This window comes from Puma concolor, chromosome A2 (assembly GCF_028749965.1).
Source record: "Puma concolor isolate L17-30 chromosome A2, mPumCon1.1.hap2, whole genome shotgun sequence".
Classification (NCBI taxonomy): Eukaryota; Metazoa; Chordata; class Mammalia; order Carnivora; family Felidae; genus Puma; species Puma concolor.
In genome coordinates, this window is record NC_141668.1 from 142,268,897 (window position 1) to 142,283,075 (window position 14,179).

Genomic DNA, 14,179 nt, shown 5'->3' on the forward strand with positions numbered 1-14,179 from the left:
TGTCTAATGCAATGAGAAGTAACACCATAGTAAGTGCATTAACATAACTTCAAAGTACGTCATATCAGGACAGCCCATTTTGCAGGACATTCTGATTACCTAAAGGGTATAAACCTATTTTAACAAACCCCGTCTTACAGAAGGTAAATCCATCTGAGCAAACCATTTGGTTCAACGGAGACAGCTTTCCAACTAGTCACTGGCATTGTGTAACCAGCCCATGCAGTTCACTGACCCACGATTTATGAGTTACTCAGACGCTCTCTAATTATGTTTCAAAATGCCAAATGATTTTTCCATTTGGAAAATTGTTCCCAGCTTATATTCTCAGGAAATTAAAGATTTGGCAAGTACCCTTATTGAGAAGGAAGGAGGGACAGCGCCAGTCCTGATGCCATCTGAGAGTTAATCAAATGTGGAATGCCCATCCCACAAAGCTCTTACCCCTGGCATATGAGACTTCAAGGAGGAAAGCAACAGGCCTGTTATCTGTGTGTCCTGTTATATGTGTGGTGATTGAGGGTGGGAGTAGGAGGTAGTAAGAAGAAAGTTCACAGCAGTGGGTACCATGAAAGGTGATTAATACTCTGAAATAAATATTTATTTCAAAGGAATTAGAAGAACGTTTAGAAACAGCCTGCACAAAACAACTTCAGAAACAAACACTCTAATCAACAGTCTAATCTGCCGTAATGTTGGGGCAACTGAATGGCTCAGTCAGTTAAAGCACCCGACTTCTGCTAAGGTCATGATCGTGTGGTTCACGAGTGGGAGCCCTGCGTCGGGGTCTGTGCTGAGAGCTCAGAGCCTGGAGCCCGCTTCAGTTTCTGTGTCTCCCTCTCTCTCTGCCCCTCCTCCACTCATGCATGCATGCTCTCGCTCTCTCTCTCAAAAATAAATAAACATTAATCTACTGTAATGTTTATAGTCTGTCTCCAAGCTCTATACTGCTACATCTTTTTGTCCACATTTACTTTCCTAAGTCCTATGAGAAAGGTCTTAATAAAACCCATTTTACAAATAAATTATGGAGGAGTCAAATACACAGTTCTCTAAAGTTGATGCGTCATCATGAAAGCCCAGTAAATACTCTCAGATGTGTACATAAGACTAAAGAGATACAACCAAACTAAGGTAGAGCCAGTGATTCTCAACCAGGGCCAATTTTGACACCCCAGCAGCTCCCTGGAGATTTGCAATGTCTAGACACATTTTTGATTGTCACAACTTGGGAAGGGAAGTGACACTGGCATCTAGTGGACAGAGGCCAGCAATGCCGCTAAACATCCCAGGACATACAGTCCAGCCCCATAGGTACTCCAGTGAATTACACAGCCCAAAATGCCAATGGTGCCAGTTCTGAGAAACACTATTGTAGACAAATGCAGATTTCCAACGATTATCAAAGCTAGTGATTTAACCACTGTGTCCCATGGTCCTTAAGTGGCCCATCAGGAACTATTTAAGGAATGTAAAGGAAACCAAGAGGATAGGGCTATAGATTCCGAGTCTCTCTTCAAGTCTATATATTGGGGGAAAGAGGGTGATGTGAAAGAGTATTTGAGTGAAGTGTTCTGTACCTAAAAATAACAAATCTAGCCAACTCTATATTACTAAGAAAAATACCTACAACTTTCCTTTAAAGAAAGTAGCTATCACTTTTGCTAGCACTGACTTCCTCCCTATTCTGCTTATGGACATCTCAAATTGCTAGAAGAATCCCACTGTAAAATGATATGATAAGGACACAAATGATATAAGGATGCCAAGAAGATAACAAATAAGTGAAACAAGCCAAATACAGAGTAGGGAGTTTTAGGGACGGTGGCAAAAACAAAACAAAACAAAACAAAACAAAACAAAACAAAACAAAACAAAACAAAAAACCAGCACGCATGCTCTGTCTAAAGGGGGTAGTGACTACCCAGTCTAACATGTTCCAATGAAAGAAACATCGATCCAGTGAAAATCTCTTGGTATAAAGACATTTAAAATCTCTCTCGCTTCCACTTCCATCGGCTGAGTACCATCTGAATGCGAACCAACATGTCACTGTATCCAGAGGACAAATAATAGCAACCACTAACATGTAACTTCCTTCTTTCCTCATTCATATCCCAAAACTCTTGGCTAAACATCATACAGTCACTCCCTGACTCTTTTAGCTGTTCTGCATATTACATGGTTTTAGACCTTCTAACTATGCTATATGTCAGTCTCTGAATGCATTTTAAAATAGGAATTCTAGGGGCGCCTGGGTGGCTCAGTCAGTTAAGCATCTGACTTCACCTCAGGTCATGGTAGCATGGTTTGTGGGTTCGAGCCCCACGTCGGGCTGTGTGCTGACACCTCAGAGCCTAGAGCCTGCTTCAGATTCTGTGTCTCCCTCTCTTTGCCCTTCCCCCATTCACACTCTGCTTCTCTCTTTCTCTCTCTCTCTCTCTCTCTCAAAAACAAAGATTAAAAGAAATGTAAAAACAAAATAAAATAGAAATTCTAGGAAAGGTGGTAGAGAGGAGACAAATAGTCTAAACAAATTTTGTATTTATCAATCTGATTGCTAATTGGTCTGCCTCTAAGCAACTAGACTCTCAACTTCTTATGAACTGCTATTTCTCCAGAACACCAATTACAGCTGGTATTTGGTAAGCACTCGTTAAATATTTGAATAAGTGAGTTAAATTATGCGTTTGCCTGATGTGACTATTCTTTTTATAGAGCCAGAGAGTACGAAGTTCTTTTTGACGCTATAATGAAGATGCCATAGAAAAGAATCTGTCCTTGGAACTACCACTGGGTCAGTTTTCATGTGACCACATAACAAGCAAATTCAGAACAAAGGGCAGTGAGCTGCAGTGGAAACCACCACTGGTTCACCCTTCCACATCTTCAGCTGTAAAATGGATTTCAGTTTGTTTCATTATAATATAAAGACCGACAAGGCATCACGTACGAGTATATATTCAGTCCAAGAAGAAGAAAACGCTCCCTAAAATACATTAAGGAGCCAAAAATGTCACCCCTCACCACGTCTATTCAACACTCTACTGGAGGTGGTAGAGCAATAGGCCAGAAAAAGAAATAAAAGTCAGTGGATTGGAAACGAGTAAGTGAAACTGTCTCCACTTGCAGATGACATGATGTTATAGAAAGAAACATCCCAACGAGAACCACCAAAACCAAACAGAGTTAATAAATGAATTGAGGAAACTGGCGGGACTACAGGACACAGATCGATACACAGACCTCAGTGGTTGGTCTATACATTAGCAACGAACAAACAGGAAATTAAGGAAACAATTCCCTTTAAAAGAACATAAAAAAATATATAAGACCCTTAGAAACATCTTTTACAGGGGCGCCCGGGTGGTTCAGTTGGTTAAGCATCTTGACTCTCGGTTCCAGCTCAGGTCATGATCTCATGGTTCAGGAGTTTGAGCCCCGCATCGGGTTCCATGTTGACAATGTGGAGCCTGCTTGGGATTCTCTCTCCCCCTCTCTCTGCCTCTCCCCAACTTGTGCTCTCTCTAAATAAACAAACTTTAAAAATTTAAAGTTAAAAATAAAAGATAAAAATTAAATAGATAAATATATTTTACAAGACAAGTAAAAAATGCGTATACTAAAAACTAGAAAGTATCATGGAAAGAAATGAAGGACCTACATAAACAAGATAGCTCATGTTCATATCAGAAGACTTAAAACTGTCCTAGTATTTATTGCTGAGTCAGGGCAATTATCTAGGCCTTAGGCAGGTTTTCACTGCCTTCTTAATCATCACCCTAGTTGTTAAATTGCCATGTGAACCCTTATCATCCTAGAGCCCACATTTCCCATTCATTTTTATAAGGAATTTTTTAGACAAACCAGGTTTGTCTCTGACCAAAAAAGGAAATGAGGCAAATTACACAGGACTTATTCCTGGTTGAACCTATGCTGATTCTTAATGATGATAACTTTTCAATTTTTTATACTCTTGATTAGATATTCTATTACTATATGGAAGTAGGTTAAAAACACCAAGGAATTCTAGTATACACAGGTGAGTGATCTTAGGGAATAACTTGCACTATTGGTTATTGTCACTTGATATATCTACAAACTATGAAAGCATATTAAAATATTCTGCACTCCAACCCCAAAGTCGTCAGAGGATTCCACTGTGTTTTCCAAACCTGGGGAAATGTCAAGTCACAACCAAAAGAGACATGCAAAACAAAGAGAACGGATATTCACGTTTCCTATTTCTTGCCCTGACTCAGCAATAAACAAAGAAAATCCAAAACAAGAGATGAAAGAAATAAATTCTACTGGTGCGCATTTACTACCAAGTCGCTGAACCAGCAAGGTGCTGCAGGGCAAATGGGTTTGTCAGGTCTCCAGAAATTAATTGGTTTCCAAACAATTGGGCAAAATCACTGATATTCATAAAAGATGCCATCAATAGAACTGAAAATGGTAAGCGTTTCGGTGAGTTTGGGTGAAAAAGGCCAGAATATGAGCAACAATTCTGATACCCCGGCAATTCTGGGGAAAGTGATCTCATCTAGAAAGTCCCAAATGTAACAACAGAGATCTCAGGAAGCACTTTTCTCACTTAATAAGCGTTGGCAGCATTTCAAATTAAATACTCCATTGTGCAAGGAGCTAATTATGTTAAGATTAAACCCAAAGAATGATAGGGACATTTACTGTATTTTCGGTAATTATGCCAGCCTACTGTATTCGAGAACATACCTCATTCTTCCTAATTTTGAAAGGTGTCACCGCTAACACAATAAATCCACAACACCCACAGCTTGTTTGGGGTTTAAATATTTTGGAACCAAAGAGCTATCTTCCTTCACCAACCAGGATCCCCTTTATCTTTTTCTCCCCGGTACTGCCATCATTTCCATTATTTCCGTCCCACTGTCTCAGAAACTCCTATATGTAAACATATTAGCATCCCACCTACATGTTTCTCAAGTGCACCTAAGCCATTACTGCTTTTTCTACCCAAGGCCTACACACAACTACCGAAATTCATTCTCTTTAGTATATTTTTACTAACCACTCAAATATGATAAACTTCTTTGAACTGTTTATTCAGCTGTTTCCCCCTCCTTTCGGGTCTCATGATAAACTACAGAACAACTAAATCTAGGCACCTGTGCCACTTCTCTGTGGGTTACTTATTAACCCCCTGCTGGGAGGCGATGCACTTACACCAGGGTTTAAAAACACAAAATTAACTTCTGAAGGCCAGGCCAGCTTGCTCACATACTTCTCTATGCTGTACAACATCCGCCTTCTCAGTACTTAGGAATAAATATCCAAACACAAAGTCACACTTCTGAGCTCCCTGCAGGGCCACACTGGTCTAAAAATTAAATACAAGCTGGAAACCACAGAATTTAAATATGACTTTTCTTCTTTGCAGATTAAACGCAAAACATTATTATATTTGGACCCAGACATTTGGTGTCTAGGAAGTTACATTACAGATACAAAATAATTAAAAAAACGAAAGCAGAGCTTGCACAAGGCAGACGCCATACTCTCTTTCTGGTAGAAAAATGTAGGCCTGATTTAAAGGCTGCACGTTAAAAAAAAAAAAAAAAAAAGAGGAATGTCAAGAGAGGAGATGTTAAACACTTAATGGATGAAATCTGGAAGACAGATGAAATTTTCATATAGGAGTAGCTAAATGAACACATTATGGCAGATGTAAAAGATATTTTATAGCAGGTAAGGGAGAAACACATGTCCTGAAGAAAGCCCTGAGTTCCTGTTCGGTTGAAAGGGGGGGGGGGGGGGGAATAAGTTATGGAAGGGCTTTGGCAACATGACCACATTCTGCTTAATAGATATTCTGTGGTCTGGACTTGGTGACCTAGACACCCGAACTTTTCACCTAACTTTTCACAGTGGGAGGCATAACCTTGATAATGGCAGGGGAAGTAGAGATAGGAGTTAAGAAGAATACCCCTCTCTGCTTTATATTACTGAAATGTTTACAGTAAGCCTAATTACTTTTATAATAGTTTTTTAAAGGCCAAGTACTAACCTGAAAAAGTTTAATGTATCATCTCAATTTAAAAACTAAATTTGCCATTTAGTATGTGCAACCAATACTTTCGTGGCTTTGTTATTCATAAAACACCCTTGTAAACTATTTCTGTGAAGTGCTATTTAAACTGCTAGCAGGATAAGGGAACAATGGGAACTGTTTAACTTGGTTTGGTTACACATAGTAATTACTGCTTTTGAAAAAACAAATTTGTATTGAAAAAATTGCAGAATTACAGAAAAGTTCCAAAAACAGCACAGAGTTTTCACATAGCCCTCACTCAGCTTCCCCCAATGCTGACATCTTGCATAACCATAATACAATGATCAAAACCAGGAAATTAACATTGGCATGATGCTATTAAGTAGAACGACAGACATTATTTGAACTGTACCAGGTTTTCCCTTAATGTTTTTTTTTTTTTAATTTTTTTTTCAACGTTTTTTATTTATTTTTGGGACAGAGAGAGACAGAGCATGAACGGGGGAGGGGCAGAGAGAGAGGGAGACACAGAATTGGAAACAGGCTCCAGGCTCCGAGCCATCAGCCCAGAGCCTGACGCGGGGCTCAAACTCACGGAGCGCGAGATCGTGACCTGGCTGAAGTCGGACGCTTAACCGACTGCGCCACCCAGGCGCCCCATCCCTTAATGTCTTTTTACAGTTTCCAATCCCATATCGCGCTTAGTTATTTCTCCATAGCCTCCTCCAGTCTGTGACAGTTCCTCAGTCTTCCTGATCTTAAAAAAAAATGTGTCCTCAATCAGTTAACTGTAGAAGGTTTCTCACGTTGGGGTGTCTGATGTCATCCCAAGATTGGAATGAGATTATACGTTTTCGGCAGGAGAGCCAGATAAGTAATGTTGCATTCTTCCTAATTACTGATTTTCATTGTAAAAATCTCTTTCATTGACATAGGGCTCTGAAAAACTAAAAAAAAAAAAAATTAGGGGGCGCCTGGGTGGCTCAGTCGGTTAAGTGTCCGACGACTTTGGTTCAGGTTATGATCTTGAAGCCCATGAACTCGAGCCCCGCATCGGGCTCTGTGCTGACAACTCGGGAGCCTGGGGAGCCTGCTTCGGATTCTGTGTCTCCCTCTCTCTCTGCCCCTCTCCCACTCATGCTCTGTTTCTCTATCTCTCTCTGTCTCTCAAAAAATAAATAAACATTAAAAAAAAATTTTTTTTTTATTTTACAGAGAGAATGAGCAGAGCAGAGAGGGAGGTAGGAGAGAAAGAGAGCCTCTTAAGCAGGCTTCACATTCAGCACAGAACCCCAAGGGGAGCTTGATCCCATGACCCTGGGATCATGACCTGAGCCAAAATCAAGAGTCGGATGCTCAACCGACTCAGCCACCAGATGCCTCAAAAACTAACAATTTTAAACATTATTTATAATGCTTTCTGTGAAGAAAAACTGCTTTTGGTCAATCATGAGTAAGACTTTTTAAAGCAGGGACTGGATTTCAATTCTAATGTCTCCCCATTGCCATGTGTGTCCCTCACCTTGGGCTCTTATCAAAGTGAGTCAAGAATGAAATAAAATCTGGCCTCTCCTTGATCTTGATTCTAGGTAGAGGATAGAAGTGAAAACAAATTCAACCATCTCTGCGAGGTTTGTTCTCTAGTTACATCCGTGCGAGAAATGATGGCTCTTTTAAAAGTAGGAATAGAAGGGGTGCCTGGGTGGCTTGGTCGGTTAAGCGTCCAACTTCGGCTCAGCTCATGATCTCACGGTCCGTGAGTTCGAGCCCCGCGTCGGGCTCTGTGCTGACAGCTCAGAGCCTGGAGCCTGTTTTGGATTCTGTGTCTCCCTCTCTCTCTGCTCCTCCCCTGTTCATGCTCTGTCTCTCTCTGTCTCAAAAAAATAAATAAACGTTAAAAAAAATTTTTTTTAATAAATAAATAAATAAATAAATAAATACATAAATAAATAAATAAAATAAAAGTAGGAATAGAAGGACCTCAGCAAAGTGTGAAGCCAGTCTATAAAATCTATGCATCTGTGTGTGTGTGCGTGTGTGTGCGTGCACGTGCACATGTGAGCGTGTGTGTGTGTGTGTGTGTGTGTGTGTGTGTGCAGCTAAGGCACAGCTCCAAGCAGACAGCCCTCCATCTGATAGATGTCTGAAGCACTAGCTATCCAAGTCCCAAAATATAAACACAGAGCAAACAGCTCTTTCAAGCCACTAGGTAACCTTCATTTTGAACATCGTGCGGTTCCCTTTATACATAAAGATGGGAGTTTACTGATTAATCAGGTAGCCTGTATAATTAACATTAAAGACATTATGATTCCTTTAAAAGAGGATACTCTCTCTCTCAAAGCCTTTAGCCTTGCAGATGGGATTCAAGTGCTTCTGATACCATCCCCATGCAGCTCAGGGCCCTTCTGAAACTGTTCCCTGAACGATATCAATAGGAAGTACTTCCTCAAGTGTCAGTTGCTGAACCAGAATGCAGCAAAAAGAAAGCTCCAGCCTCTATTAACACTCAATATTCTAAGCAGGTCTGTGCTTTGACATATGATTTCTACACTCTGAAAAGAGAAGAAGAAAATGAGAAGAGGGATCAAAAGCCAGAGCAACAGATTTCTCAAGATCATTATCCACTCTGAATCTCCCTTCTCCAGATAAGGGCACAAGGCAGAGGGAAAAGAGGGAGAAGAATTTCTAAACGTTAATAATTTTCTATTCGGGCTTATCTTCTACACCTGTTAGGAGACCTAGGCCATGAGGGGCTTAACAGGTTTGTTCCTGCCCCAACCTGCTTTGTCTTTCCCTCTACATAAGAGTAAGTCTTTGATGCCAGATTTTTTCCACACTGAAACAACACTAAAGTCGTGAAGCCTTTCAACTTCTGTGAGGACCCTCAGTCTACAGCCCTCATTAGGCCAAGGGCAGAGTTTCATAACCTCAGCACAACTGAATTTGGGGATGGAGAACTCTTTGTAATGGGGCCCCTAAGGTGTTTAACAGCAGCATCCCTGGCTTCTATGCGCTAGATGAAAATAGCACACTCCCTCACTTCAAGCGGTAACAATCAAAACTGTCTTCAGACATTGCCAAGTATCTGCTAGGGACATAGCAACATCTGATCAAGAACTCCCCCTGTCTCAGACCAAGTCCAAGAAATTTAAAGTGAGTGTGTGTGTTGGGGGGCAACTGGGTGGTTCAGTCAGTTGAGCGTCTCTTTTTTTTCCAAAGTTTGTTTATCTATTTTGAGAGAGAGCCTGTGAGCAGGTAAGGGACACAGAGACAGAATATCAAACAGCCTCCCTGCTGTCAGCACAGAGCACGACACAGGGCTAGATCCCACAAACCATGAGACCATGGCCCAGGCCCAAACCAAAAGTCAGACACTTAACCAACTGAGCCACTCAGGCACCCCAAGTGTCCGAGCATGGATTTCAGCTCAGGTCATGATCCCAGAGTCATGGAACTGAGCCCTGCATCTGGCTCCTCGCTGAGCACGGAGCCTCCTTAAGATTCATTTTCTCCCTCTGCTCCTCTCCCCTGCTTATGCACTTTTTCTTTTTTTCTCTCTCTCTCTTAAAAAAAAAAAAAAAAAAAAAAGTGAGTGTGTTTGTGTGTGTTCCATCACCAACACTGAAAACGTATTTGCACAGGCTAGATCAAATTCTGGAAAGAAACACATTTGATGAACCGTGATCAAACTGAAGATCATGAGCTTGCCCGAGTTGGTGGATGGAGTCCGGCAAAGGCTGCCAGGCCAACCCCACATCCCAAGGCAGGGAACAGACAGAAAACGGGCAGCCGCTATTTAAGATAGTTCCCAGGAGAGCTTGCGGTGCAAAGACAAGCTCAATATTGAGGAAACGGCCAGGCTCAGTGCTGAAGGTTCTGGATTCATGGAGCTGTGACAGAGACTGAGGCTCCAGCCCTGACACGGAATTCTAGAGTTCCTTGGCCACAGCAAACTAGAATAATAAAACCAGCTAACATTCATTCGGAGTCACACACTGTCTAGTGTTTGAATCAACAGAAACAACCCCATTTACTGCCTACTATGCCACTAGACGTTGTTTTGTAGGGAGGCAACAGGGCAGAAGGTCAATCTCTTCCTCATACACCACAGGAGCAGAGACATATACCCAGGGAGGCCGCCTCGGCACCCTGACCACTTAGCCACTCACATACGCTGCCTGCTAAACTGCCACTCACTTTTTCTCACATTAGAGGGCTGACGTGGGGAAAAAAATGCCTTCATGGTTAAGTAGACCATGGGGTTAAAAGAGGAACTACCCCCAATACAAAAAATACCCACGTTCACACAAACACTTCCCTTCTGCCACACATTGCCATTATTTCCCTCAAGGAAATGATGTTCTCTAGCATAAAGATAAATGCCAAAAGTGACCCATAACCATCCTATGACATTGGTTCTTTTCTTTTTTACCAGCTATCTAAAATTAACAAGTGTTTTGAATATGCAGAAACAATATGACTGACAGCCGTTTAGCCACCACCATTATTTAACAAGATTGAATGCTTTGCTATACTTGCCTTAGATCTCTTTTAATAGTAAAGATATGAAATGCTACAGGTAAAGCTGGAAATGTGTCCACATTGATAAACTGTTCCTGTTTATTCATTTTAGCAGCTGCATGGTTCCCCAAGGGAGAAATACACCACATATATTTACCTACTGCCTGGTGAAAAACATTTTAGGTTTTAGCCAGTATTTCTCTATCACAAACTGTGCTGTTATGAAGATTCTTGTACGAATCACCCAAGCTACATGTACCAAGTTTTTTTTTTTAACTACCAATAGAATTACCTGATCATAAAGCATATACATCTTCCACTTTACTGAACAGCTTCCCCAAACAGCTGCATCCATTTTCTGCCATCCAATAAGTCTTCTGAGGAAAGGGAGGGGGTGAGAACCGCATTTTGTAATTCTATTTAATTTCATTTTTGAACTCTTCATCATTCCAGTGATGGATGAGTCGGATCCAAAACCAACCCCTCAGATTTTCTGAAGATGGGTCTCAAATGAGGAAGAGACTTTCAAGGGAAGGATCTGCCTTCCCAAACCTAGATGTTTTGACAGGTTGGGTCTTTTCGTTCTGCTATGACTTCTGGACTCTTCCGGGCACACACAGACTGGCCGTGCAGAAGTCTCCCATAGAAACTGGCCCAGAGACTGTTCACCTCTGGGGAAGAGCACAGTACTGTGTGCTCACTGAGGCAGACCACTTGAAAGGCTCCCCAGGAGAAATTTCTGGGACCCTTTATATATATACAGGATGATACATTTCACAGATAGGCAAGGGGGTGGAAACTGTGATAATGCTGAGTGAGCCAGGCAAAGCAACCACTGCCTGCATTAGCAAGCCATCCCTAGAGCTAGATGTCATCCCCATTTTTACAGATGGGGGCTCAGATAAGTGATTTACAAACCTAGCTGGCTGCAGAGGCAAGCACTGGAAAAGCCACTGATTCTCCCTCTAGAACCAATATTCTTCTTCTTGCATTTCAAATACCAGCTATGATACCGAGACTGCCCTTTACTACAAGTGTATGTTATTTTCCACAGGCAATGTATTTATTTGGCCCAATCCTCTCCATAACAAGACATTTTAAAAGTGTTTCCCTCTACCAAGGTTTCAGCAGTAAGCAGAGTATATGAGAAAAGGTCTGTTATCCCAGAATCTGCTGCGCCTGCGTTGGCTGAATAGAGCAAGGGGGTATTTTCAGCTGTCGAGAGCTTTGAGCTTGGCTTCTGAAATGTTGGGCAAGAACACCCGGCTTTAAAACACAGATCTCTGGATCCTTAATGCCTCTGGCCTTTAAAGTTAAACAGCCTTGCTGAGAGACAGACGGAAAGAGAAAGAGAGAAAGAGAGAGAGAGAGAGCCATTTATCTCCTTCAAAAGAGAAGGCAAGCAGGCTGTGTTGCTTGGGAGCTGTGATTCCGAAAAGGCCTCGGTTGATTTCTAGAACCTGCTGCCCTGACTACCAAAGCTACTACCCCCCGAATCAATGGAAAGTGGGGCGCAAGATGAATTCTAAAATAGAAGGCTAGAGAGAAACAAGTCTTTCTCCTTTTCCCCAGTGCAAACTTGTCACTTTTAAGGTAACTAACCTGAAACCCAGTGGCTCTGCACAGAACAGTCAGATCCTGGCAGAGGGGATAAAATAAATTTTTTAACACATCAACAAATCTTTCTTCTTTTCAAGCAAGTTGCTACAGATTCTGTCAAACAATCCATCCCATGATCCAATTGGGCCCAGAGGAGAAATTTTTTCTATTAGGATCAAATGCCCAGTGGAGAGTCAGCATTTTTATGCTTTTTAACAATAAAAAGGGAATGTGGGGAAAGTGGAGGGCTGGAAGGAACCCAAGATACTCTACTTACGGCTCCTTCATTCTAGAAACGAGGAAACTGAAGCACAGAGAGACTGACAATCTGAAAAACGGTCATCTCAGTTTTCCCCAAAACCCCTGATAGGAATCTTCCTTCGCAACCATATTCCACTGCTAATTTCTAACCAGTGGTTTTAAAAAAAACTTGACAGTCATAATCATTAGTGGAGCTTTCGGTAAATGATCTAATTTATTTCACAAATGGAAGCCTCACACAACCTAGTTATTACTGTTATGATTGCCTCTATTTTAACCAACATTTCAATAGAACTTTGTGGTTTATACGGCACTTTCGCAGACTTTCTACGATCATCTGATACTCAAAATGGAGACGTAAGAATCGTTTTTCCCACTCTGCAATGGGAAATTTAGCATCAGCAAAGCATATTGTGTAAAAAACTATTCCCATCAAAAGGGAAACAATGATATACAATAGCATGAACACTTTCTTTTCTAAAATGATGGAAATGATACTGCAGGGCATTTTGTACTTCACATATATTCTTGCTTAGATGATTTTAAATCATTATATTATATTGCAGTTAACTAAGACAATATGCATCATCACTGTTCACACCCTCCTTTAAAAAGATACTTGAGGGGCGCCTGCGTGGCTCAGTCGGTTAAGCATTCGACTTCAGCTTGGGTCATATCTCATGGTGTGTGGGTTCGAGCCCCGCATCGGGCTCTGTGCTGACAGCTTGGAGCCTGGAGCCTGCTTTGGATCCTGTGTCTCCCCCTCTCTCTGACCCTCCCCCCAGTCACGCTCTGTCTCTCTCTCCTTCAAAAATAAACATTTAAAAAATTTTTTTTAAATAATAAATATAAAAAGATAAAAAGATACTTGAGGGGCACCTAGGTGAAGCATCCGGCTCTGGATTTCAGCTCAGGTCATGATCTTGCAGTCTGTGGAACTGACTGAGCCCCACATCAGGTCTGCGTGGACAGCATGGAGACTGCTTGGGATTCTGTCTATCCTTCCCTCCCTCTCTCTCTCTCTCTGCCCCTTCCCCACTCACACACTTGCTCTCTCTCTCTCTCTAAAAAAAATAAATAAACTTAGAAAAAAGATTCTCTCTCTCCCTCTCTCCCTCTCTCTCTCTCCCCATCTGCCCCATCTCCCCACTCTAAGAAAATAAAAATTAAAAAAAAAATACATACTTGAAATAACTCAGAATTACATATTTAGGCGCTTTTATCCTTAAAGCCCTAATGTGGACATAATTGGAATAAAACTCTCACAATGGCACTTAAACACCCACAAATACAAACACTCCAATGTCCTCTAATAAATAACATTTATATATCGAAGAGAAATAAAAATGCACATGTCCACAAAAATAGTATTTACACTTAAATTCATAGCAGCTTTATTCACTATAGCGTCCAACCAGAAACAACCCAAATGCCCATCAACAGAAGAATAGATAACTAAATTGTAGTACAAACATACAATGAAATAGAACAGAGCAAAAAGAGAGAACACATTACTGGTACACGTAACTGCATAAACAAATCTCACAGATAGGCCGAGAGAAAAATCCAGGCACACAAAAGTACCTATCATATGATTCCATTTATAGGAAGATCGAGAACAGACCATTTACCAGTGGTCACAGAAATTAGAGCAGGGGTGGCCTCTGGGAGAGGGCAGCTTATAGATAAGGAAGATGTGCAAGGAAATCATTGTGAGGTGCTAGAAATATTCTCTGCATCCACCTGGGTAGTGGTTACATA

General features: G+C 41.3%; 1 protein-coding gene across 8 annotated transcripts in view; it reads right to left on the reverse strand.

The window, feature by feature from the left end:
• PTPRG (protein tyrosine phosphatase receptor type G) overlaps positions 1-14,179 on the reverse strand; it is a 721,980-nt gene that overhangs the window by 410,594 nt on the left and 297,207 nt on the right. The window lies entirely within an intron of this gene.